Raw genomic sequence first — 24,408 nt, 5'->3', positions numbered from 1 at the left:
CTAGGTGTTGGCATACATGCTGTCCATATTCAGATAATCATAAACTGCCTTGAAGCAAAACTCGTAATCTTCCTATGAATCAAAATTTAATTTAATTTAATTTAAATGTAACTAATCTAATTTAATTAATTAATGAATTATATTTTAAAATCCATTTTTTAATGTTCCAAATCTATTTTAATTTATAAATATATAAATTGTCTAAGCATAAATACATGTACCACATACCTTCGTAGATATCATTTCCGGTCTGCGGCACTGCAGTTGCTGTACTATGGTTAATAGGTCAACCTCGTCATCTTTTTGTAGTTGTTCTATTGCATTATAGATAACTATGAATACTCCACAACACGTTGCTCCATCCCTAGTAAAAAGAAAAGAATCTAGTCTTCAACAGAATTTATAGTAACAGAAACATAATTTGCAAAAATTAATCATCGTCATCATCATTATCATCATCATGCAATACTTAGGAAAAGGCATCCTTAAGCCTTTCATATATAGGCATAAAGCATTCAGCTATTGGAAATATTAATACATACTTAGAAACAAGGGTAATAGGACCATCTGGATGAGATTTTCTATCCAAACAGAATTGTTTTATTACATTTGTCATCGTAGAGGTTTCTTCTGGTAGAATATTACGAAAACTCCAATTAAGACATTCAAATATCTCCACTGGATGCAATTTATCCTATAGATAAAATTAAACAAGATGTGTATGTGAAATACTAATGCCCCCGTATGACAGCTTCCTGCAAAGGTTAAAGTTAAAGTTTCTCAAATGCAAGTCAAACTCCAAGGTCAAGAGATCAAAAATGTTATAACCCCAAAAAATGGATGTGTCAATGGATGTACCTTGTAAATCTAAAAGCCCAAGCACCAACCATTCCAAAGTTATTGTCAAAGTTAATGTTTTCTTAAAGTGGGTCAAACTCCAAGGTCAAGGTTCAAAATTAATGGTATGCAGGAGACAACCTCTCATTAGAAATACACATGCAAAATTAAATAAATAAATAAAACAAGTGTTCAAAAGTTAGGGTCAAAGTTGGATAAAGTTGGATAGATTTTTGCAAAATAGGGTTAAAGTCCAAGGTCAAGAGGTCAAATATGTTGGTTCTCAAAGGAAGGTCTTGTCAAAAGAAATAAACATGTGAAATATGAAAGCCATAGCTCCAACCAATCAAAAGTTACTGGCAAGGTAAATGTTTTTGCGGACAAACAGACAAACAGGCAGACAGACAGACTGACGGACAGGTCAAAAACAATATACTCTGCATCTTCGATTACGGGGGCGTAACAACTGGTTTGTAATAATTTAACCTGTTTATTATCATATTTGCTTTTGGTTTATGTTAGTTACATAAATATAACTCAGTCAAAATACTTGAAAACATGAAAACAAAAGACAAGAAATTACATGTATTTCTGTATGAATACCCATTATGACTTCAATGACCTCCTTCAATGTTTCTCATCCCGGAATTATCATAGAAATTTCTTGTAATGATTTTTCTTGCTGTAAAATCTATTTACTTTATCAGCACTGTCTTGCAATTATCGGATGACGATATTAACTTACATGATTTCTTTTGATTTGAATGTCCGTCTTCCGCAAAGTGTTTGACACCATTGCCTGTGTAATCATTGTGATTTCATATGGAGCCAAATTAATTTTTTTCATTCTACTGTCAACCCAATCTTTTATCTTGTAAAAGAGAAAAAGTTATACGGATAAATGCAAATTACAAGAACTCTTCACTTCAGTCTATTTAACTCATCATTACCTCTTTGATTTCTGATAAAGGGTTCAGCGAGATCAAGAATGTTGAATTCTGATCAACCAGCAATCGAACAAGATCAATGGCTGCTCCTGATACCGGATATTGCGCAGAGATAAACTCCTCAGCTCTGGTAAACGACTTAAATAAATATTTCAGAAAATAAATCTGCAAACTTTAAACACTTGCTCTCAAATAACGATACTGTATGAAAAGTAAAACTTCCATGTATTTTGAACTTACTGTGTACATTAAAGTGACATCAAACATACTCATTATAAAATGTAAACAGAATATATATAAAATAACAGAAGTCATTTTAAAATGAGTTGAATCATGATAACATGAGAAGTCTCACATTTCTTTTTCTATTCATAACTGATTTAAAATAGGATATAACAAATGATATTTACCGAGACATTTACTGCATTGTAATATTGCTCTCGTCCCTTCACAGTTGATGTTAAATACACAATGTACCTTTCAACTGAAATATATTCTAACATATTAAAAATTGCTTTGCCTTATCAATCTGAATTTCTATCATCTAAATTTTCAGATCTATCTTTTTTCTTTGAAATAACTTGCTTTTTTACAGGCCTATTTCAATTAGTTTTCATTTTTTGAAAAATTACATTACCTGGTAAAACAGAATTGGCAAAACTAAGCTTTATGTGCTGTCGCCCTGTTTTGAAATCGTCTGCTGTGTAGTTTGGCTTTAAACTTGTTACCGCCTTGAAATCAAAATGTATTTTTAAACACGATACAGTAATAGTAAGTAAAAATTCCTTTGACCTGTAGATGACGTAAGCTATAGATATTTATAGGATAAACATAAATATTATACATTATCATTGATTTTAAAGTGATTTTTAATTTAGACAAGAATTTTCCTGTAAGGATTAATTTGGTTTAAAATGTTCACAATACTTTACTGTAATGTCTTGTATTCGAAGCTTTCTCCTTTCTTAAAATTGACAACCCTGATAGAAATAATTGTAATTGATTGTCTACAAATTTAACAACAAACTACATTTTAACTACATTTTAAAAAATAAAATTATTTCACTATTCCTATCAAAGTTAATACAGTAAGTGACCCTATAAAGAGTGATTTTAATAATAAAGATATCAGGATGAGTACTAAGACTGGACAGAGCCGTTCATATTGTAACAATTAATTGAATGAGATTTTGATTTCAATTTATCTAACTCTGTTTAGGTAATGCCTCATTTTTCTTTCTTCAAAGCAGTTCCTCTTTAGTACCCAACCATGTTGGGATTCTTACGTTGTCCTAACGTTGGTCCAACATTAACTAATTCCCTTTTGCTATATTTTCTAAGGAAGTTGGGGGTTCAAAGTTGACCCACCGTTGGCCCAACGTTTGTAATGCAACCTTAACGAAGTTGAAAATTTAATCTGGTAGCAGTATGTTGGCCCAACGTTGGTCCAATGTAAGTTTGAGTGTTTTTGAAAGTTGTCTTTTATAGCTAGAGTGAGTACGTTGATCCAACGTTGGTCCAACAGTTGGAATGCAAACTAAAGGACGATGTGCATGAGTTGGGAGCGTTACGTTGGCCCAACGTTGGCCCAGTGTTTGTTATACCCTAGGTCTAAATGAAAAGATCATTTAAGTCGGTAAGACTACGCCTGCCCAACGTTGGTCCTATGTTAGGGCGAGTGCATTTGCCCTTTGTTGGCCCAACAGATACATTGTTAGTTTTTATTACTTAAGCGTACTTAATTTAAGGAGATTTAGATTCTGAGATAAGAGCTCAATCTTTGTCCATGCAATATGGTAAGATCTGCAATTAGGTAAGCTTCTTCTATAGCAATGAGACTGGTCAGTTTATTGATGACAATTATATTGATGTTCAGCTTTCTTGTTACTAGTATCCACTTATCAAAAAATATGGAGTTTTCCTCTACCCTTTATTGTTAATCAGAATTTCACGATAAAATAAATGTTTTATCATTATTCAAATATGTTATTATTATTATTATTATTTTTTTTTTTTTTTGAAGAGGTATATTTGAACTAGACGGGAAAATATGTTGTATGCATTTGCAGCAGATGTAGAAATTGCAGCAATTGTTAAAGACTGGTTCTGCTTTGATGACAATTAATGAAGAAGGAGGAAGAAATATGGAAAAACAAGTGAATTTGTGGAAAAAAAAATGCAATCCGAACATGACCAAAGAATGATGTCATCTATTGTTCCTGGATAATACTATTATTATGTCCTTAAACAAGATTTTAGTGAAGACCAAGTTGACCAAGTTGTGATGTGAACAAAGCTCCTTAATATACTTTTTATGGGATTATACAAGATTTCTGTGAACAAAAAGATGATTTTGGAATTGAAATGAGATAATGTTTGAAAAAGTAGATGGTGTTTGCAATTGAAATGTCCACTGCCTCATTATATTAAACGTTTTAGACTTGACGGTGTGCCGAATCCAGAATCAATCATAGATGCAAGTGATATATAGGAAGTGTTAAGTATATTTGACATTTTGAATAAACTTTAAGGCAGGAGCGTGAAAGCAAGACATACAATTATACAATTGGATATTAAAAATATTGTTTTATGCTTAAACTCTGTAAACTTTTGCAAATGTTTTTGTTTAATTATTTTTTATAATATTGAAACAAGCGTAATAAAATTTGTTAGGGGCTAAAACTTAATAATAATAATTAATAAATTGTACAGTTTATCATTTTTCATTTGCCTCTTTGTCAACATTAGCTAGTTATTTCTTGTCAAGATGGATAAATTTTGAATGAGAATCATTATTTATATAGGATACGTTGGGCCTCTGTTGGCCCTACGTTAAAAAAATTCACTGTCCGTAAAAGAACAATGGGCCATTGTTGGGCTAACACAAGTAAAGGACACTGGACCATCATTGAGTCACCGATGGTATGTTGGTTAACGGACGTTGGGCCATTGTTGGGCCAACACAAAAATTATGTTGGGCCAATGTTGGGCCTTTGTTGATACAATCACTGTTGGTAGTGGACGTTGGTCCATTGTTGGACCTACATTGACCAAATGCAGTAATAATATTGACAAACGTTGTGCCAACGTTGGTCAAACATGTTGGGCCAACGTAGGGCCGAAGGGCAAACTTGCCTTGGGCCAACGTTAGGTTGCCAACGTTGGACCAACGCAGTCAATAACTGTGCGCCAACGTTGGCCCAACGTAGACATGCTATCTGGGTTGTTACCTCATCATTTGGGAATGATTTATATTAATTTTAATTATCAATCAATTTGACTTAATAACTTATTCAATAATTCATCAATGTTATTGTTCTTCTCTAGTGGCAAGGTAGTGATATATGATCCCGTTTTTAAAGAACATACGACTAAGATCGAAATCTCATTTAGCGAGAACCCATTTAGAAATGTATCTTTATCATGAATTTATTATGAGTAAGAACAATTCAATTAATATAAAAGATTTTCCTCTAGCAAATTTATGACGTTAAGGCAATATATATATATATATATATATATATATATATATATATATATATATATATATATATATATATATATATATATATATATATATATATATATAGCTGTTGACTTTTCTGTGTAGGAAGTTCCTTTATAAATCTTGAGATATTTTTTTTTGGAGTTGAATAGATCAAAACTAATTCTTAATTTAGAAAATTTGTATCCCCCTAGTAAGGAAAGACAGATAGAGGAACCGAAAAAAATGTGCAGAATGAGAAATAAAAGGAATAACCTTGACCTTTCGGCCTTAGAGTCTATAGGGTCTTTTTTTTTAAATGAAAGGTATTAATGACCTTGAGTTTCTTTTAAAAGCTTACAGAGAATAGAACTATATCTTGAAAACTATATCTACAATAAATAAATTTCTGACCCTTGTCTTTGCTTGTTTGACCTCAGATCAATGGCACTTTTTCAAGTCATATTGACGAAAGGTATCATTTTTTATTGCAAAACCTTGAAGAAAGGTAGATTATTACCAGGAAATCATTTTATTCAAAATATAAATTTTTGACCTTGACATTTGGACTAAAAAAAGCAATCTTCCATAAGTCATTGGGGGATATGATGAACAGAATCAAAGAAAAAGCTCATGAGAACTAAAGTTAACATCCGGATACCATTTTTGTTATTTTTTGTATGAATTCCATACCTGACATTTCACAATTTAACCTCAATGTCAATAATTCCAGTATAAGGCAAAAGGAGTAAAGATGATATCTTTATTGAAAAAAAGCTCAAAGAGAACTAAAGCTTTCATCTGGAAACCTGTTTTTGCAATATCTAAATTTCTACCTTGATCTTTTGAAATAAAAATCAACTGGTGCTTTTTCTCTGTCACAGGACGTTATAATGTAAATTTGGATGCGAAATCTCAATGGGTTTTATTTTTTTAGATATCGTCCTGAAACGAAAGTGTGACAAAAAGACAAATTGTCTGGATTTCTAACCTTGATCTTTGAAATTTTTACCTCAAAATCACAAGTGCTATTTTTCTTGCCCAAAAGTAGTTGTGATATTATATCTCATTGAAAAAGCTCAAGGAACACTTAAGTACCAGTCCACATAAAAATCAGACAAAGGGTGATATATGAGGGTTCTCAGAATTTGATGATTTTCCACACATAGATTTGTTTTGAACTATGAACAATGTATGTAAAATGAAAAATGTTTTGAGTCATGGTTACCATGGAAACTCGGCCAAAGAAATTTCCTTAGCAACCTGCAATTTTTTCCATGTTGATGGACAAAAATTAACCTATCTTTAAGGCTTAAAATAAAATTTTAATACCATGAAAATTATTCTCAATTACTGGTGTAATAAAGATACACATTTAAAGTGTTTTAATAATGCAATGAAAGAAATTTAGGTCTTAAGTTAGTTCTGTGCTAGCCATTGGAAGGTACACATGTTTTGCAATTTCTGCTGATTCAGCATTTTTCGTGATTTTGGCAATATTCAAGGCCAAATTTAAAAAAAGGCCAGATTAATACAGCTGTTGCGTGTATTTCACATAAAATCAGATGAATTTCTCTTTCAGAATTTGAAGTCAAATCCATGGGCCTTTTTGAAAATTGAATCTGTTGCCTAGCAACAAATATGGGCATTTTGATACATAAAATGAGAAACAATGTAAAAAGTTTACGGAAAAATCAAATGAATTGTTATCTACAAAAACGAAAAACAAATCTTAAAGTAGTAGTATTAAATTTGGACTTCCTAGCAAATTATTGAATATTGTATAATTATTTATCTCCATAGCAACAACAGGTTCTCCATAGCAACGGGCAAAGAAAGTTAATTTTGACATGTATTCATGTAATCTTATTAATATTTATTCAAATTAAGTCAGAAAAATGTCGTTGAGCAAAATTGACAATGAAATGTTGGTCTTATTAAAGTTTATTTTTGGTATACTTAATCAACCCATGGCAACTATTACCAGTACATGACAACCAATGTGCACTGTGCCTCCTGTAAGACAGATCTGACTTTGGGATGATATTGTTTGTGATGGAAATGAATATTTAATTAATGTGTTGATGATTGTATATGTTGAGAGAGCGGAAAGAATATAAAATGTTCTATCAGTTGTTGTCATGGCAACATGCAATCTCGTAATAATTAAGCCATGGCAATATGCAATCCCCTTAGCAACTAAACATAAAATTCATAATTCACCGAAAAAACATTCCAGTTCAAAGTAGGTATGAATGATGTCGAATGGAATGTAAAACAAATTCTGCAATACAGACAACTAAAGCATGTAGCAGGTCTTTTCAAAGTATTTTATTGCTTTATACACCTTAAGTAACAACACTTGAAAAGTTAAGAAGAATTAATTTCATTAAGAATGAATGTAACAACAAATCTCTTTTTTTTTTTACTCCCACTTCGACCAGTGCATGTACCATTTTAGCCCTCTGTGTAAATTCAGAAGTGTAACTTATTAAAGCTCTCTAAAATGAATTGATCAAGATTCCTCAAATTACTGATACAAAGAAGATCAGCGAACAAGGCAAGCGAAGTGCCTATAGTGTAACAAACATAAAGGTGAAAAATTAAATCTCAATTACAAAATTTTCTTTGATATATCATCTAACATTAAAGTATACTTTATGTAAAATTTCCACAATTTGCAAAAATCTCACGAAGATTGAAATTATTTGCCTATGAAATAGCATACACACACACTAAAGATGGCAAAACGATCATTTTCTCATACTATAACACATTTTTTTGATATGAGTGGGTCATCGCTCCATTTTATTGAAAGGTTACCGTCAAAGTTTGCATAAAAATATACATTTTTGGTAAACAAAGACAAGGAGCAAAGACCCACTATACCTTAAAAATACACTTTTATGACACAACATTCGCATCCTCTAAGAAATACTTTAAGTCCATTTAGTCAAGGGTCATATCACAAACATGATTTAAATGCCACTATTTATCAGGAGTTGTATAGCGTAGTGGTTAGCGCGTTGGTATCAAAGGAAAATGATACTCAGGATTTTTATTGCTAGGGGGTTCGATCCCCATGAATACCCCATTAATTTTTAATAACAGTATAATTTTTGCCGGGAAAATTTTCCTCGGAAAAGTTTTATCATAATTTCAGGAATTTCAATAAAAAGAAATTTACTAATACTAATTTCACAAATTGAATTTGGTTTTTTACATATCTGAAGCTATAGGCATTCTGCACGCCTTGTTCACCTACCCCTTACATCTATCTCTGATCTGTTACCAAAATAAGGATGTATTCCATAAATAATGTTTTTCATGTAACTTGTACACACACATTAGTGTGTATTGTGGACTAACTCCAAGACATGTGCACGATATTATGGGCATAGTTTCAATGGCTGCATTTCATCTCCGGAATTTTTTGAAATTTTCATCTTTTATTTCCAACATTTTAAAGTTTTTATCTCCGACATTTTTTCAAGTAGTACTTTTCTGCAATGAAAGCAGGATTGAAGACTTCACTTATGAAAAATTTTAATCAATAAATCATGGAGAAATCATTGAAATCCAAATAATGAGTTTTGCTTGAAGCCAAAATAATGATTAAAAAGATTCCCTGAGACACATGTAAGTATTGTGAACTTTCGTCATCTCCTTTTTTAAATGTTCAGATTTAAGTTTGAAATCAGATATGCTAGGATATAAATTATAAGGCATACAGAAACCAGTCGACGTAAAAACAGGCCCATAGGAAGCAATTTCAGTTGAGGGGGGTGGGGGGCAACCAAACACTTTCATTTGGGAGGCACTATCAACTACCAAAAATTCCTTGGCAAAAAAGGTCATCAGACTTTATTATTGAGTAGGCACAAACATATTGTAGCGAAGTTTTCTATAGTATTCTATATATTGGCAAAATTATTGGGGGGGGGGGGGGGGGCACGGGCCCCCGTGCTCCCCCGGTTCCTATGGCCATGAAAAAACCATCATCGTTGAAGGGATTCTCTGAAGACAGAAGAATGTTTTTATGTTTTTAAAAACAAAGACATCACATATGCATGTACATGCAGCACAGGGAAAAATGCTATAAATCTTAATGCTACCTGTATAAATGTATTGTATTATATGTTTTTATTTATATTTTGAAAACGTAGTTTGAAATTAATTCTTTAAAAATTCTATTTCCACCTATTTGGCTAACATAAAATTGCCAGAAAGATATCCTGCAAATATTCTGGAAATACAAAAAATTGTCGGAAATGGAAAAAAAAAGTTGTCGTAAATGAAATTAAAAAATGTCGGAAATGCTATGCAATATACCGGAAATGAAATGCAGTGAAAGAAAAGGTAGAGATTAAGTGAGCAAGCACATAAAATTATACTCTATACACCTAATAAAACCCTTAAGCCTGGTAATGTTGATCTAGCATATATTGTGTTCATTTGAGATAATTTCTGTTTTTCAAAAGATCAGATATAAGCTTGTATCTTTTACTTGTTGTTAAGAAGCTGACATATACTTTTTTGTCTCTGTGTAAATCCAAGTTATTTCATATCATGGTCTTAAGAATTGAATGAGGTTTAAAGGGGGGAGGGACAAGTAGAAAAAACAACCTCGAATTTGTTACATGTACGTAGGCGTCTATGATAACCCATTTTAAGAATCATTTGAATAAATGTAGGGAGACTTTTTTTACAATGGAGTATGCAACTGATCTTCATTGAATGTAAAGATATTAAAATATACTACAGAAGGAACAATCAACTATGTTTATTAAATATTTACATAAATTATAAAATTACATATCACTTCATTTTGTACAAATTTTTAACATCCAGTGATTTAAATACATTAAATGTATTTTCGGGGCTTGCCGGAAAGGCCTGAGAAGATGCCATTCGGGGAAAAAATCTTAAAGAAGATTATAAGTATATTGATAACCAAGCACCTCATTCAGTGCAGATTCAGTTTGCCAAAATCATGGACCTGATAGGTAATCTGGCATGATCATATTAATTTAGGAAAGGGTCATTTCAACTTCTTAAGAATATATAGCGAAAATATTCAAATAACAGCAGGAACAGATAGATTCAGGTGAGACTTGTGGCCCATGACCCCTTATTTTACAAAAAGAAATCCTGGAGGGAGATATAGTTTTTTAGTGAGAAATTCAAAAAAAAAATTCAAACGTACATAAATAAATAATGCATACAATAGCAGATAAAAAGCAAAAACAGAGATTCAATACATAGATTCCCCTAAAACGTTTTGTTCCATATTTTAAATGTATGATATTGTTGGTTTCAAATTTAATTTAAATTTGTTTAACACAACCTGTTTTTAAGTCTACGTTATTCTTTTAGTCTTTCGAAAACTTTAAATCCAAGTCACATTTCCAAAAATGACCAATGGCCGAAGTTTTTTGAAACAAAAATAGGATTCTTCGGGGGACAGTCGGCAGTTCATCGGGTGTTGTCTTGTCTGATTTTGAGTTCTTCTTTTTGCGTCAACCGGCCAATTTTGTGTCTGTCGGGACAAGTTATACTTTTTTCTACGTTGGTGGCCGATTCCTTCAACATTGCTAGGATGGAAATTATAAGGCATCATTGTCAATATAAGGATCATTGTCCAACCATCGCAAGACAGTTTGTCATGTCGGTCGTAGGTCGATCGACATTTCAGGATTGGGTTTTCATAAAATGTCAGCCGACGGTGAAAATCAAACAGCGGCTCAGCAAACGATGATCGGGTAAGGGTTGGCCTACTTAGCGATTTTTAACATGTAAAGGCATCGGTGTTCCTAGGAATTAAAAGGACATTGGCAAAGTTCCTGGTTATCGTATAGAATTTTTCAAGAACTCTTGAGTAGGTTTAATTGTATTAAGCAGGCTATATTCTGGATTGTTTAACCTACCAAGCCAACCTTCCTTTTTAGATTTTGTCATATCAGTGTTTTTGCAATTCTCAATGCATTTCCTACCGGTATGTAAAATGTTGATAAAAGGGACCTACATAATTTTTCATCATAATATTTCTCCAAAACCCACTTATTTCATTTAGTTTTTGTATTATATACATTACTGTATCTTCATTTCCTATGACTTATAGATATTTTGACTGAAAATGTATATATAAGGCATGGACATACCAGCACCGATCTTTTTTTTTGGAGTTACTTCCCTTAACAGCTATAATTACATATTATTCATAATGGTCAAGAGAGTCAGACTGGTTGATTGATTCTATCATTTAATTGACTAAATTGATTGAAACACATTGTTATAAAAATATTGGCATGGATTTATTTCAATTTTTATTCGTTGTTACTAAATGCTGCTTCCTTCATACAACATAGGAATTGATCTCAGTCTGTCTACCTTTCAGCATATATCACATCTTTGCTCTTCCCAGCATACTGAGCACAACTATGGTAAATGACGACCTGTTGGTTCTTTGTCCCCTGAATACAATGTATAAAAAAGCCATTACTATTTTTCTTTCTTGCTGTATAGATGATTCTACCCATTGAAGGAAGTACATGTGCTTTTGTTTACCTCTGTAAACATTGGCTTTAATTGGTTTTCACCGTTTAGAGAATTCTACACGGGAGATCACTCTCAATCACTATTTCATAAGTAAAAAAACCCATGTATTAAACCTTTTTTCTCCGGAAAACCTTGACTTGCCAATGTCCTTAATGTGACTACTCTGCATCGCCCGATACTATATATAGAATCGTCTGATTAAGTTTTTCAGCCGACGATACGATAATAATTTGGTCGCCCGACCATCGGCTTAAATCATTTAATAAATGTGACCTAAGTATTACTCGAGGTTATTGATGCATAAAACTCTATATTTAGATATGAACAAACGTGTTTATCCTCTAACTGTTTGAAAAGAAAACTCTGCAATCTGTAATAAGTATAAATAGAATAATTAAATCCTGATCTTCCTACTCAATTTGAATCCTCTTACCAAATATTATTAGATACGTTTCCATAGTAACGATATTCTTTTTATTTATCTATTTATTTTTATGAGGAATAATTGTTACATTGTAATGCTTTCTGTAGTGATTATTTGAGAGTCGTACATGTATCCCCGAAATCTGTGACGAGTGCCAAATCTTTCAATACAGCGGTTACAGAGAATGAATCCCATACTGACAAAATTGCTGGCTATGTGCTAGGAATCGTTGCTATGGGTTAAATGAGTACAAAAATATTTTCCTAAAACAAACACGACAATGTCAATTTTTCTCAAACACATATTTGTGACTTGATTTAGATAGATTTTACAGGTTTACATGAATATGTGTCAAAATTAAGTTTCTTTGCCTCGTTGCTATGGGGAAGTGTTGTTGTTGCTATGGAAATAAGTCAATGTACGATATTCAATAATTTGCTACAACATTTTACATTCTTTCCACACACTCAGCATATACAATTATCAGCACATTACTTGAATATTCAATTCCATGACAAACAATACGATCCCAAAGTCAAATCTGTTTTACAGGAGGCATAGTGCACATTGGTCGTCATGTACTGGTAATAGTTGCCATGGGTTGATTAAGTACCACAAAAACTTTAATAAGACCAACATTTCATTGTCAATTTTGCTCAACGACATTTTTCTGACTTAATTTGAATAAATTTTTAATAAGATTACATGAATACATGTCAAAATTGACTTTCTTTGCCCGTTGCTATGGAGAACCTGTTGTTGCTATGGAGATAAATAATTATACAATATTCAATAATTTGCTAGGAAGTCCTTTAATTCTACTATTTTAAAATTTGTTTTTCGTTTTTGTAGATAACAATTCATTTGATTTTTCCGTAAACTTTTTACATTGTTTCTCATTTTATGTATCAAAATGCCCATATTTGTTGCTAGGCAACAGATTCAATTTTCAAAAAGGCCCATGGATTTGACTTCAAATTCTGAAAGAGAAATTCATCTGCTTTTATGTGAAATACACGCAACAGCTGTATTAATCTGGCCTTTTTTTTAAATTTGGCCTTGAATAATGCCAAATTCACGAAAAATGCTGAATCAGCAGAAATTGCAAAACATGTGTACCTTCCAATGGCTAGCACAGAACTAACTTAAGACCTAAATTTCTTTCATTGCATTATTAAAACACTTTAAATGTGTATCTTTATTACACCAGTAATTGAGAATAATTTTCATGGTATTAAAATTTTATTTTAAGCCTTAAAGATAGGTGAATTTTTGTCCATCAACATGGAAAAAATTGCCGGTTGCTAAGGAAATTTCTTTGGCCGGGTTTCCATGGTAACCATGACTCAAAACATTTTTCATTTTACATACATTGTTCATATTGCAAGAGAAATTTATGAGTGAAAAATCATCGAATTCTGAAAACCTTCATGTATCACTTTCATACAATTTTGTCTGATTTTTATGTGGACTGGTACTTAAGTTATTCGGAGACTGTTTTTGCAATGTATGAATTCGTGATCTTCTTTTGATCTTTTGGACACAAGATTAATGGGGCACTTGATAGGTGATAGGGAATTGATATATAAAATTACATTTCAAAATCTTAAAGGCTTTAAATATACCGTCCTGAAACGAAAATATTACACAGAGACATATAAATTCCTGACCATGACATTTGACTTTTTTCACATCAAAACCGAAAGTTTTCTGCTTTTATACCCAAAGGGAGTTGTAATATTAAATCCCATCGGGGAAAAAACTCAAAGTACATTAAAGTTATTATCTAGAAACATTTCTTTATAATGTATTAATTTTTGACCTTGACCTATAAAATTTTAACCGAAAGATCAAAGGGGTCTTTAGTAGGCCATTACGAGTTTTGATATAAAATATCATTGCAAAAAGCTCAAAAACTTTGTGAGATATCGTCCGGAAATAAAATTGTTACATAGAGGCAAACCCATCTACGAACGGATAGTCCCAAAATTAGTATTTCCCATTTTCAGTGAAAGCGGGAGAAAATCCGATAAAATATTTTTATTTGAGAGTCTTGAAAATCTCATTATATTCAAACTGTCGTAATGTACTTTTGAGAACCAATCATCTGATATGTTGAAGTAATATTTATTTACTAAACATTATATTCAAACTGTCGTAATGTATTTTTGAGAACCAATCATCTGATATGCTGAAGTAATATTTATTTACTAAAGTTTGGAAATTAAATACTCACATTGAACTCATTCCTAAGTCTTTTCCTTGTTTCCGGTTTCTCCATTTCCCCATATAACTCAATAAAGTCCGTCCTGCTGATGAAACTCCCCTTTCTTCTGAAGTACTCAAATAGAGCGTGGTAAAGGAAGACGTATTGATCCTATAATATGTTGGAACTGAATTTATAGTATGAAACAACCTCCGCGTGATCTCAAATAGCATATTGGATACAACTGCATTCCTTTAATAATGATTTTTTTTTTTCGTATATACTTAAAAGGAAATGCCTTCAATTTCATTTCAAAAAAAAAAAAAAAAAAAAAAAAAAAAAATGCGCATTACAAGCAATACAATAAAAAGATAAATACTACGAATAAAAAAAATACCCTTCATAATACAACTGAAAACAAACAACTAATTAAACTGCCTAATGGTGTGCTATCGAGCGGGTAACCTATGCATTGAATATCATTGCTTCGTAAAGGCTCTGTTACACTATTACTTTCGTAGGATAGGATGATAAGTATTTAATTATTTAGTATTTGATCAAAAGATAGTTTTACTAAAAATGCAATTTATCACATAAGATGTCATAATCATTATTTATCCTATTTTTCTTACAAAGTGTAAAAAAAATAATAATCATTAAATTCATTTCATAATTCTCCTTCCCTTTATTCATCTTTTAATATGTACATTTCCAATGTCTTTGTCCGAGATAAAATTTCAAATAGTAAAAATACTTTATTTCTACATAAATTTACTGGTTCATCGATAGGCGTGGTGAAAAAAAAATCACCTGCGGGGCGGGACAAATAGAGACAGAAGAGGGGCTTGTAGCACGTGAGTTTGCAGAATCAAGAGCATGTAAATATAAGGAATAACTATCTAATTTTTTGATTTCATGACGATGATCAATCGATTGATCACATCATGGAATAAAAAAAAATTAGACAGTTATTCCTTAAATCATAATGTTTTATTAAAAATGTTCTATTTAGAGACTATATACAATTTATATTTTAAATCCCTTTGAATCTGTTATGATTCACTTCCCAGAAGACAGATCATATAGAAAGTTAGGGATTTTAGACGGGGTACACTTAGCACCATTAGCTCATATTTATAAGCAATACAAAAGATACAAATAAACCAAGTTCAAGCTCCTCGCCCACTAAAAAAACTTACAGCGTTTTGAATCATGGTCATCCTATCTTTACGCATGGCTTTAACAAACTCGATGACGTTGATTTTATCATGTTCTTCTCCGTATCTGGACAGAACGTCCAGAGCAATGAACGTTCCCGTTCGACCGATACCAGCACTAATTAATGAACATCAATTAAAAAAGATGTAATTAAGGTAAAAATCTAGTAAATGTGTCTATACTGTTCGTTTAGTGCTCGAATGTGACATCATTTTGCATTTTTTTTTGGGGGGGGGGGGATAAAATTAAGCTTACTTTTTCCCGTACTGTGTGGCTATTACTGGATTATGTAGAAAATAAAACATTTTCATTGACTTCAATTTGGAATCATATCAAAATAACCCGGATACCTATATTCAATTTAAATATTATTTTATAAAGGTGTAAAATACTTTTCTAATTTCCTTTTTCTGAGGATCCGTGAGCAATATGGTCAGAAATGTATTCAAAAAAAAAAAAAAAAAAAAAAAACTCCTACGTTTGTGACTGATTTTCTTCATAATAAAGGAAAAAAGAAAGTTTAAAATATGTCTTTTCCATATTTACCTAAATTTTTTTACCTCAACACCTTTTATACCAAGCTATAGATAAAGAGAGCATCCTCATGGCAATAAAGTCCTCAAATTTGAGAAATTTTATTCACCTTGAATTTATTAGATCATGACCTTAGGCAAAATGTATAAATATATTTTGATCTTCATCTGCTAGAAATATAAACTCAGACACCTGCAATGAACAATAATTGGATGTTAGGATGGTCTAATTTTATGCCGGAAATATCTGAGAAACACGATCAGGTTCAGAGGATTAGGTGTCCCATGGTCTGGCCACCTAGTGAAATGGAATTGTACGACCGTCCTTAACCCAGTGACCTAGTAAAAAGACGTAAACTGTAATTTATATTTGTAATAGAAGAATGATTACAAACGTATCGTACGTTAAACATAGTATTAATGAATATTATATTGAAAACCCACCCTTTTCTTCCAAAGATTCATTTTCCTCACAACATAGTATGCATATATTTTTTCTTCAATCAACTTCACAGAAAAAGCACCGAGATTCAGTTCCTTGTTCTCGTTTGGCCAATATTGATGGCATTTCATCTAATGTAAGATATTTTCAACACAGAATAAGGCACCTTGAATTTACTAGATCTTGACCTTAGGCAAAATGTATAAATATAATGTATAACCATATAAATCTTTTAAATGAAAAGGATATCGGAACGAATTAATCATTTTAACTGGATCGATCGAGAAGATCGTATGCGAGAAAGAAACGAACGATCACAATATAAAAATGTTCAACATTTAGCTATTCATGTATACTATATGTTTGATCTTCAAACCTTGGGTCCTTCGATAAGATTGGTTAACATAACAATGTATTCAACATTTTCCTGCCATATCATTCTCCAGTGGTCAGCAATAGTGTTACTTCGTGGACCTACAAGAAATTATATATATATATATATATATATATATATATATATATATATATATATATATATATATATATATATATATATATATATATATATATATATTCGTTATAGATTACATAGTAAACCGTTATAAGAATATGCTTAACAATAAATTTATGGCTACAATGTAGTTTTTTGAAGTTGGCACAAATCCGTCTCTTATGAGCATTTGACTTAAGAGCTTTAAAAAGCTATTGAAACTATTATGTAACGTAAAGCCTATACCTTGACAAGCTATATACTCGCGCTTCCCATCCATATTCTAAACGAAAAATATAATATTACTCTTTATTTTCAACTTAATTTCAAATATTAAAAAGTAATTGGTCTTTTCATGAAGTATTCTGTTTATACGTACTTCAATGTAATTTGCATTTATATAATCTGAATCAAATCCGTCACTCATTTCTAAAATAAGTCTGGAATGATCATCTACAAAATAAAATTTTATCTTTTTTTGAAAAAAAAAAAAAAAAAAAAAAAAAAAAAATCTTAGTTTTAAGCTGTAGAAACAAAAACACAGATACATGATTGTTTAAAACATACTAAAAGTATGCATGACTTTTTAAATACATCATTTTATGCATTTTTATATGCATGTTCCTTAAACTGAAACGAAGCACGTATTGCATCAATAGCCGTGTTTCGAGTAATTCTGGAACGCCGTTTTTATTCCGTGTTTAGTCACGCTGCATCAAAAATGTTCCTCGACGTTACTTCCGGTAATATTCAATACCTTGTTTATATTGAAAACTTTTATCATTTTATCATTAACTCTGTTACTGTCATGCAAATTTCCTTTAATTTGAAAGGATGGAATTGTCTAGAAAATTTTTGTTGTCCTGGTAGAAAAAACTCAACCAGACGTCAATTAAGATCTACAGGTGCGACTGAGCAAAGGTACGAAATCAAATGGTTTTATTGAAAGTAGTGCCAACCACATGAGATAATTATTTTAAAAAATAATGGAAAACTGATGAAGTTACTTGTACTATGACACATGTACAGTGCTTACGGTAGTTCCGGATCATCGGTAGTTCCGGATCACTTTTTTGTGTAATAATTCTTAAAAAAATAATTGTTGAAGAAAATTTATTATCGGTATATCACACGCGTAGAATAGGGGGTATTACTACTTCCAACAAAAAATCGAACTTTACCATGCATGATTTCGATACTTAGTTGCGTCAGAAAATAAGCGCCCCAAAGACGAAGATCGGTGTTTTGACAGTTTTACACGTGCTTTTGAAGAAGAGTTGTGCTTTCTGTTATACTTAAGACGAGTAAGGAATTGACTGAACCTCATAAAATGTTTACTTGTTATATATTTTACTTCACCATATATAAGAAACTTATATCAATTAAACCTGTATATTTAAAACAAATAAACATTATGAACCCACCGTTACTGCAGTTCCGGATCACTTCACTCCGCAAGAAGGATTGTCTGAAACATCGTTTAATCATGTTAATTGTATTATTTCGTCTGATCACTTTTATGTGGTGAACACATTATCAAATTAAAATTAAAAAAAAAATATTTAAATTTCTTTTGTTATTCAATCTCATTCCAGCGCAGAATACTGACAACAAACAGTCATGTACATGTATGTCAGAGCTGCATATTTTAAAGGATTTGCAATGTAGAAAAAATTATTATATAATATTCTAATGTCTTAAAGAATGTAATCAATTAGTTATAAACTCTGTAATTATCATTCTGTACATTGTTTTTTAACCTCTATAATCCACTGTAAATTGTTGGTGATATTCAAATAAAAAATTAATTTTTTTTTAATCTTAATTTTCGATCTATACTTCGATCTACTTTTCGAAAAACATGCAAGTATGATATAACAGTTAAAATTTATTTTCTATTTCTTCATCTTTCCAAATAAGGCCTAGACAAAGAGTTTAATTTCTAATCCATTCTTTGAAAAAAAAAAATAGGGTAGGTAGGGAAACACCTTATTTTATTTCAACATTTTATTGTTTTACTTTGACAATAAAACAAAAAAGGGTCTTTTTTACCAAAAGGCCGCAGAAGTCGTCACAAAACGAGTATAGGATAATTTTTTTTTCTCCCAAACCACGAAAAAGACCAATAAAGAATTCTAATAGTTATAATTCAATGGTTCAATTCTTTTTTACTAACATCCCTTTATTTTGAATTAAGAGAAATTAAAGATGTGTTTTCTTAAATATTTCATAATTACTTAAATGGTGACATTTTGATAATATATACAGTATAATTAATTAATTGATAAGCGTGATATATATACTTCACCTAACCAATTAAGATCTACAGTGTAACTATAACATAATCTTTTCAATTAAAAAATAAATATATGTTAAAAAAATATATTTATTTACATATATTATAATAAACTCAACATAAATAGCATGTATTCGGAACGAAACATTGCGGCGCGAACCATATCAGCGCAGAAGAGTATCGGCGCAAACTATCATGTATATATATCGGTGCGAAAAATCCCGTTACTAGTAATAAGAATAGGCTCTCCCCAGCTTAATTGTTTAAAATATATATCTACTATACTATAAAGTATACATATATATTTTTTAAACAGTCAATCTGGGGAGGGCCTAATGGTAATTAGAGTGATCCGCAACTGTCGTAAGTGATCCGAAACTGTCGTAATTTTAGTTGTTGCATACACTTCGATTACTTACGAAAGAAGAGTAATAAATTAACAAATCTCATTTTATATGAAAGGTACGAGAATGGGGCTCTTAACAGTATGTAAATATTTATATTAATCTCGTTACTAATTTTCACCACCAATGTATAAATGAAAACTGATCCGGAACTACCGTAAACACAGTATCTTAAAGCAAAATGCAGTTTGAAAGTGTCACACTGGAAGGGGGGGGGGGTAGGATTTCACTTTTATTTTTAAGAAATAATGCAGAAATTAAAAACATCTATTTCAGTTTCTGTTAATTTAATTTATGAGGACTTTGACACAGCAGAGATGTTTGTCCTTATGTTATTTCCCAGAAAGCTACAGTTCTGTAACTAGTTGAAAATGAATTTTAGAGAACTCTACACAGAAACACTGATAAATTTAAAAGATAGGACAAAATGTGTAAGGCATAAGTATAACTATATAAATTATACATGAAACTTGACTGTGTCCATTACAGATATCATTGAGATAAGTCATACTAGGTATTTTAAGGAAATGCATTGTATAACTTTTTCAAATTTTGATTTATATAAAGAATGAGCATTTTTAATATGATCAGTAATGTACAGATAACTTTACACTGCTTCCAGGAAAGTATATTCACTGAGAAGAAGTATAGAAAAGAACATTCCATTTCTACCATAGTTAATGAAAAAGCTTTGCATGCAGGATGTTTCTGGAGTACCACTAAATTACATTTCATTGCAACTGTAAGGCATGGCTTTGAAAGTTTTGTGTAAGTTATGATTTTCACAGGATTGATATGTATACCTGCTTATGAAACATGAACGTCTGCTATATTAAATCATCTTAATTGTATATATATATATATATATATATATATATATATATATATATATATATATATATATATATATATATATATATATATATATATATATGCTCTGAATTCTCAGTGTTTGAGTAAATTTTCATGGGCTAATCAATGAAATATACAAGACAGAATCCATATCTTTATTTTTTTTTTTTAATTTGATAAAGTGAAGTTATTACATGTAATTATTGTGCTAAATTGTATATAGAGTACACATAATTTTAGCAAGAATATTTAGGCGACGTCAATTGTTACGTAGGGGAGAAGAGCTTGTTTAAGTCCTAACAATCAGAAGCTTGCTGTTTGTCTTAAATCTTAAAACTTACTGTGTACTCCTCGACCGTATCAACATATATATGGTTTTTGGCTTATCATAGGAAACAATATTTGACTGCAGTGAAACATGCAAATAAAATTGCAAAACAGTTGAACAGCTTTTTCTTTGCTTAATACTCTAAGGTTGTCTTAGTATCTGAACTAAACAATTTTAAATACATCGAAGAACTGTTTTGTATGTTGCTAAATATTTTCAAGATCTTAATTATATTTTCACTGTATATGTGTATGGACATGAAATTTTGTAAATTGATAATAACTGCATATTGGTACCTGCCATTATAATACAGCCATTTTGAGGGTTATTGAGTTTGTGGTATTAAGGCAGATTTAATAACTGGTGGCCAGATAGCTCAGTTGGTAGAACACCTGACTATTGATGCTAGTGTCTGGGTTTTGAATCCTGGTCTGGTCCCTCACATTTTTCTTCTTTCCAGTTACAAGTGTATGTAGATGCCTAAATATTACACAATTGATGCCTGGGTTTTGAATCCGCAGTTGGGTTTCTGTGCAATATTTTGTACACCACTGAAGCAGTACACTCAACTTTAGATTGAATTCGTGTCAAGTTTTATACACTTAATACAAGATACATGTACATGTTATTCCTCAGTGTACATCTTTGGAGATCTTGGACACTTTTCGTGTCAAGCAGTAGCAGATTTTTTTTTTCACACTGATTTATTGAATTAATGGAATTTACATATTTATATTGATGCAGTTTAAGAAACCGAACATGTCTTTTTTTTTTTCAAAATTCAGGCATTAAAAAGCCTTGGTCTTGTGCGTGAAATTTGGAATATTAACAATTCATGAGAAGACGACTTATGAGCTGATGTACCCAACTGTCAGGATATGTACAATCAATTTCCAATTTGTCACATATTGGAATAATGTTTAAATATGTGTTACAATCATATATACATTTAAAACTTTGTGTCTTTACAAAGGACGCAACAATAATATGTAAAGTCTCCTTTTCAGCCCCCCTCCCCTTTTTTTTTCATTTGCTTCAATTTCGCCCATTGACAATTCACGACAACTTTTGTTGACACTAAACGTTCTAGAATGAAAACCATGTAAATCTTAAAGAGTAAAATGCACCAAAATAGTCGTTCTACAGTGTTTTACTATTTACTATTTCCTAAATTACGTAACTAATACTGATATCACGGGATACATGTACAAGGATTGGTTTTAAGAGAGGAGAACCCTCGATATTTTAAAATAAACGTACATTAAAATATATTTCCACCTTCATGGTAAACACACATTATATTAAACACATAAACAGACGATTTCAGACGTACACAATCTCGGTTTCTGGCGTAACTAAAGTAAACAACCCGAATTCAATGTAAACTGGAAGTAACCCTGTGAAACATTTGTCTAAAATCACGTGATCGACGTAACTAAATGGCGAATAACGGGTTCCGGCATAACTCAAAACACGGTTATTAGGATATTTTTTATCATCGCCAATAATTAAAGTTACAAGTATATAAATCAAAGCCTTCTATTGATGTCAGTTAATGATTGTTTATAATTTTCAAGAGCATACTCAAATGAGTAAACATTTAGTCATATTATGACATACACACTGGTAAGTTTATTCATATAAAAAAACGAAACCTTATATTGTGGTTTATCATACCACTTAAGTTTAACGCACAATGTATCACATAAAGCAATGCCTAAAATACTTGCAAGGAAAAGTTGTCTTAAATCTATTTTTTGGCATGTTATCGTCCTGTTTTGCAATGGTACAGTCAAACCTTTCTCCATAAGGAAGCGACTAAACAAAATAAAAACATTTATATAAGCATGTGAGGATTTTTTAGTACTTTAATAGGCAGACCATTTAAACATTGCATTTAAAAAAAATTTCAGAAGTGATATTCAAGATACATGAACTTTTGCAAAATAAAGTAGATTACCAAAATATATTTTGATTTTTCATTGTACTTACATGTAATTGATTTTTATGATATAATGTGCAATACCTTGAATTCTTTGATAAATCCAGCGTTTTCATCAGCCTCTCTTTGCTTTATCACATCATGTAAATCTTTTACGGGAATATCTTTAGCCACTGTTAAGTTTTTATAGTAAACAGCTTCTTCCGGATACTCCTCGTAAGGTTCTTCTTCCGGATCTTCTAAAGGAGCAGCCGCAGACATGATGTTGGTATATACTTTGCTTTGAGCTATTTGTACATGAAGAAACATTTCGTTCTGTTTAAAATTATTGAAATGTATTTATTCACACCATACATGTATCATTGAGTTTCTTTCAAGCATAGCATAATGAACGTCGAATTCTGTAGGACAAAAAAATATTTGTTTAAAACATTTCCTCGTACAACTCATTATTGTTATCATTTTTGGCGATTCGAGCAACCTGACAGAACTTTGAAACAAATAAATGATACAAAGTATATATGCAATTTAGTAATAATAGTAGGTAGTTATGGACAATCTGGAAACTAAAAGAATATCTCAGTGGTAATTTACAATGAGTATAATATATTTAAATATACCTTGCGAAAGATTTTCAGCACCGTGGTCTGCAATCGGTGGAACAGAAATGTTGCCATGCTTACCTCTTCGAAATCTGTGATATAGAGTCATATTAAGTTCATGTCTTTTAGGTATGAAAAAAAAAATTCTTTACGAGAGGAATTTCCTCTGTTAAATACCAAACATGTTACTGTAACTGTACGATTGTTAATGTGTTGTAACGTATCTTATCTCAACAAAATATGTACATAATAATCTTTTGATAATGATTTTATTGTAGAATCCTTTACCTGAAAAGTAAGATTGCGGTCACCACTATCATAAGAAGTATGAAAAAAGAACCTAGTTCCGCTCCAGTTGCAGTCACTGGGATATCTGATTGGCTGATTTTAGACAGAGCTATGATGAGATAAAACTGTGTCTTGTTATTTCTTTAATATATCTATAAACATCTTAACATTATCATCATACAAGGGTTGCTTTTTCATACTGAATAAAACCCATACGTCATACAAAAATGTGCTGAAAAATAATAAAATAAAGTTAATCTGAAGGGACCCAATTCAAATTGATTTATAAGAATTAATTATAAGCTACAAACAGGAAATACATACTGCCGTCTACGATTTAAGAGGCATTACTGACTGAAATAAAATCATTTTTTTTAAGCATGCATGTTTTAACCTTAAATGGTTTGATTACATAGTGAGCAGCTCGACAAACTCCTATGCGTTAATAACTAACCTTAAAGTATTAAAAGCAAATAAGATATGTGAAATGTTAAAAACTTCTACATATAACACATTATAAACTTTCAATGTAAACGTGCTTATCTTTAATAACACAT

At 31.1% G+C, this 24,408-nt stretch overlaps 1 pseudogene; it reads right to left on the bottom strand.

Annotated features, from left to right (window-relative positions):
• On the bottom strand, positions 1-23,222 carry LOC133197906 (receptor-type tyrosine-protein phosphatase epsilon-like; annotated as a pseudogene).
• Between the last annotated feature and the right edge of the window lie 1,186 nt (positions 23,223-24,408).

The sequence above is a fragment of the Saccostrea echinata genome, unplaced genomic scaffold (assembly GCF_033153115.1).
Source record: "Saccostrea echinata isolate AGI-Se365-2 ecotype Australia unplaced genomic scaffold, CSIRO_AGI_Sech_v1 ptg000032l, whole genome shotgun sequence".
NCBI lineage: Eukaryota > Metazoa > Mollusca > Bivalvia > Ostreida > Ostreidae > Saccostrea > Saccostrea echinata.
This window is presented reverse-complemented; position numbering and strand designations above follow the sequence as displayed.